The sequence below is a fragment of the Primulina eburnea genome, chromosome 17, assembly GCF_022965805.1.
Source record: "Primulina eburnea isolate SZY01 chromosome 17, ASM2296580v1, whole genome shotgun sequence".
Lineage (NCBI taxonomy): Eukaryota > Viridiplantae > Streptophyta > Magnoliopsida > Lamiales > Gesneriaceae > Primulina > Primulina eburnea.
In genome coordinates this window covers 28,219,521-28,224,369 of record NC_133117.1, presented here as the reverse complement: position 1 = coordinate 28,224,369, position 4,849 = coordinate 28,219,521, and the positions used below count along the sequence as shown (strand labels likewise).

Genomic DNA, 4,849 nt, shown 5'->3' with positions numbered 1-4,849 from the left:
TCATACTTTACTGCTTTCCAATCCCATACATAATTTGGTCACAAGATATTTAGTATACCTCAAAAACTTAAAAGTATTTTCTTTGCACGTCGAACATAGTTACTTTGCGTTGAGAGATTCGTTAGATATCGTTTGGGGCCACTGCTGCACATACTAACATGAATTCCAACACTTAACTTGCATAACTTAGACGTAGCTATTTGTGCTCACCACCGAACCAAATAAATATTTTATGACATTCTAGATTACTCGGGACTTGACCTTGTATAATTATCGTACTAAATCATGACATTGAACCCCAAAGCAATCAACATAATTTTGCCCAAAAATGAGTACCCGTGTAACAATGTAAACCCTTATTATTGGATAATCATGATACTTCCCGAAACTTCTTGATCAATGGAGGTTCTGTAAAATTAAACTCGAAAAGAAGTAAGGACATGGACCCCGTGCCTGGGTCCGTCTAAGGGTCCGTGTAGGATCTGGAAAATGACACTTCAGAAGAAACAAAGGCACGGACCCCGTGCCAAGGTCCGTGTACGGGTCCGTGTACCCACTGTAAACGTAAACCAACGGGAATCCTTATACTCAAGGCTTATTTCTCCTAACTTGATCACATCGACCGTAAACCGACCCTCAAGACTCATCCTAGGATGCTTTTACATTGATTCAAACCCGTACAAACACCCCAAACGTCTCCAAGCAACTACCCATCCCAAAAAACACAACACAAGTTCGTGGATACGAAATTTGACACAAACCATATTTTTATGACTACTGACCCACTCAAGTGCCTAACGACACGAAACGAATCAACAATAATCATCCCAACATCATTATTGATATACCTAAACATAACAGTGATCACCCGTTGATCCCCAATGAAGCCTGCAACAATAAAACTTCAAGAACACATCCATAGCATATATTTTCAAAAAACGCAGTTTGAGCAGTCCCACGAAACCGACCATAACTCACTCATTTCTTATCCAAATATTTTGAATTTACTGTCAAATCGAAGGTATCAAAAAGTTCTATGTTTTATATGTTGAAAGTGTTTTCAGAAAAGAGACCGAAAAATCGCAGTACTTAAAAAACGGTAAATCGAGTTTTAGATCCAAAAATGTTTCCAAAAATCAACCTAACAAGTTTCTGATCAAACCTTGCACATCATACATGGATTTTTACGCATAAAATCATCACAACACATAATATGACTAGATTGACGCAGGAAAAACAGAATATACATGTCTTTTGATGTTTAAACTCACGATACGACGATATCGAAGCGGAAACGGTGCGAGGCTTGATCCGGGACGAACGTGGCACTATTTTCTTGCAACGAAAGTGACGAAATTTTGCTGGAAATTGAGAGGGATAGGGGCGGCTGCTCTATGGTAGAAAAACCATAGGTTTTCTCTCAAGAATAAATTTCTGAAATTGTGATTTTGTGTGTGTGTGTGTGTGTGATATTGGTTTTGTGTGTGTGTAAGCGTGGGTGTGTGCGTGTGTTTAATATAATTAGGGTCAAATTATTGCTTAATTAAAAATTAACAAGCTAATTTAAAATACTAACTCAATTAACTAGTTAATCAAAATGGTAAACTACTACACACTCTAATAAAATTCTCTAATTTAAATAAAATTCACGACCGCTAGACTTTAAAAGTTATAAAATTCTAAAATCACTCAAATAAATAACTTAGGCATTTAAAATACTAAAAACATAATAAATCATTTAAAATGTCTCATCCTTAACTTAAAATAAAATACCACGTTTTAAAATTTCCAAAATCATCGCCGGTCTCTCCTCCTCGATCCCGCATCGAATAACCGTCTGAAACATGAAACTCGAGAAAAACTTTTAATGTGCATCACATAAGAATAAATAATTTAAAATAATGAAATCTCTTAAATCATGCATCGCTAAAAAGCACTTTAAAATTAAATAAATGATTTAACTATTAAATACTTGCATGGGTTTTACGTGTACTGATTTTTGGGCTCTACACAAAGTATATGCGAAAGAATCCAAACTGAAAGATTAATTGAATATGTAAATTAACTGATAAACCTAAGATAAAATGTATGCAGATTTGTTTCTGGATTTTTGGAGAACTCGAGTTCCTATGTCACGCTTTCTTCCTTTTGAGAATGCTCACACTAGAAGACGTTGATCTTTATCAACACTTTACAAAAACCAGTTCATTTTGAATTTAATATTGTCAAACTGAAAACTCCTAGTCTACTCAATTGTACGAAGAAACATTTATTTGACATTAGGTTCTTTGGAAGATTGAGGTTTGGTAGCGTGGATTTTGGGGGAGGAAATTGGTCGGGTCAAAAATATAAATAACAATAAAAAATATTTATTTATTTCTTATTTTATTATTATTAGTATGGCGAGATCAAATAGTCAAAGTGGATATATGAAAAAGACGCAATCGTGGACGAACGAAGTGAAGTGGAATGGAGTGCCCTGTTCAAGCCAGCTGGCATATGCATAGGCGTAATCGGTGGACGGCCGAAGGATGGAGTGCCTTGTTCAAGTTAGGAATCAACAGGTTATTTTATATTATTTGCAATTAGTAAATCTTCTCTCGTATTAACAAATCGAACTGTGAATGTCAAATTTTAATTTATAAAGTAGCAAGATTTCATTGTTTCAGTTGATGATTTCTTGATTTAAGTAATGTTTCCTCTTGGAAGCGTTGTACCAATGTTGTAGAACCGAACATTTTCCACTTTACCAAAAATTATAGCTGATGATCATGATGTAACTTAAATATTTTAAATCGTACAACATCTCAACTATCACGTTTCGATTGCTCTATCAAGTATGAACTATTATTGCGGTCAACAAATAGATTTTGTGAGCCAGCCTTTTTCGTCAATCCGACGTATTTCAAGAACATTCTGGGGCTTCAAAAGAGTATAATTCATCCCTCGATTTTTGGTTGATTAATTTACCTTTCGTTGACAGATTTGATGCAAACAAAATGTATTCCAGTATGTTGTCATTATTTCAAGAACATTGCAGGGCTTCAAAGGTTGTGAAACAACATCGGGCCAAATCAAATAGATTTTTTGTGCAATAAAGGTCGAGTCTTTTTCGAAATTTCGTTGAACCGACGTATTTCAAGAACATTGCGGGGTATAATTCATCCCTCGATTTTTAATTTACATGAGATCATGTAGCTACAATTTGTGTTCTCATATTCCATTTATAGTGCTTGTCGCGTTGTGATTTGAAAAGGGATCGATATCTCTTGATTATGATTTGAAGATTTCACAGTGTTTGGGTTTATGTAATAAAATTAACTAGCTTAGTTTACTTTGATCATCCAGAATGAAGAACAAAAACAAGAATGGAGTGGTTGGTGAGATCAGTGAATTGCCGGACGATGTTCTGTGGCCATAATCTCTCGGTTGACATGGCTATAGTCATCCGCATCATGTCCACTCGTTGGCGACGCCTCTACACTTACATCACTCGTATCTCCTTCAGCACTCGACAACCCTTCGAACAATCAAAAGACAAATATGTTCAACAACTAATGGAAAAAGGAATTTTCTAAACACTCGAAGGAGATTTATGATTCCTTGGCTTCAAACAGAGGCGGTCGATTTTGGAATAATTCAAGGTGCATATACCCAGTCTAAAGGCAGTCAATATTCATAGATGGCTGCCGTTGGTGCTGGAAAAAAAAAGTAGAAAGTGTGAGAACTCAAATTTTTGGGCACATAATTAATTAAATATAGACATGTATAAGAATTTATTTTCGAGTTATAATAAATTTGAAAATATAAATAATACATGGAAATCGAAATCCAGTGCAAGATACACAGTAAATTAATGCTGGATATCCACCTAATTGGAAATATTATATTGTATATAAGGAAGTTTTCTCAATAAGGAAGCTAGCAAATTTGCAATACAGTCCAGATACGTCACGAACCTGTACAAGAAAGCAGTCTACGTTCATCCGAGAGATATTAGTGCAATCACCCATTTGATTAGCCATCAGCGTCATTCGTGGAGCGACTTCAGAGGTTACCTTGTAAGCTGATTTTCCGTGCCTATAAATAGGAGGACTCTTCATTCAGAACTTGCACTCCCAAATCTCGAAATCCTCTCTAGCATCACCGTATTTTCGAAGCTTTCATCCTCAAGTAGCGAAGCTCTGCCGCAATCTCACCATTCACGTATCCTTGAGCAGTCAGAATACGGTAAGTGGGCTTTTGATATATGTATTCCTTCGTAAGCGGATTTTTGATATTATTATATAAAAGATTTGGCACACTTATTTTCTTTTTAAGTGAGCATGATATATTTCGAAAACAAATTAAATATGACTTTGAAAATTCGATCGGCATGTTATATTCATTTCCTTTTGGTATGAAATCCCCTGAATTATTCGTTTTTCGATACCAGTTATAATATTTGAAAGCATGTTGAATTATTTGAAATGCAGTGTAATGATTTGATTTAGAAATGGTAAAGGAAATTCCGAACTTTGATATGCTTTGTTTAGGCCCTGATGCGGTGGGTTATAATAACCGTTCCTTTGGCCTCGCCCCTTAGAGGAGTAACATATAGGGGACTGATCAGTAAAAACCATAGAAAATGAGATGATTTTCAGTGCTGTATCCGTTCTTTTTTTGTATCTGATTCGACATGCTAAATATTGAAATTGTGATAATTCGTGTATATGTATAATCTCGATATTTTTCATGCCCGATTGGCCCCCCATTTACTGAGTATTTTCCCCGAAATACTCACCCCTTACTTTCCCACCTAGATAAGGATGAGAATCAGATTGAGGATGAGGAGCAAGAATACTTTTGG

General features: G+C 35.6%; 1 long non-coding RNA gene across 1 annotated transcript; it reads left to right on the top strand.

Moving 5' to 3' along the window:
• Positions 1–2,860: 2,860 nt before the first annotated feature.
• Positions 2,861–3,559, top strand: LOC140818556 (uncharacterized). Its single transcript, XR_012114999.1, has 3 exons — positions 2,861–2,932; positions 3,041–3,194; positions 3,349–3,559. It is a non-coding gene; the product is annotated as an uncharacterized lncRNA (long non-coding RNA).
• Positions 3,560–4,849: the final 1,290 nt, after the last annotated feature.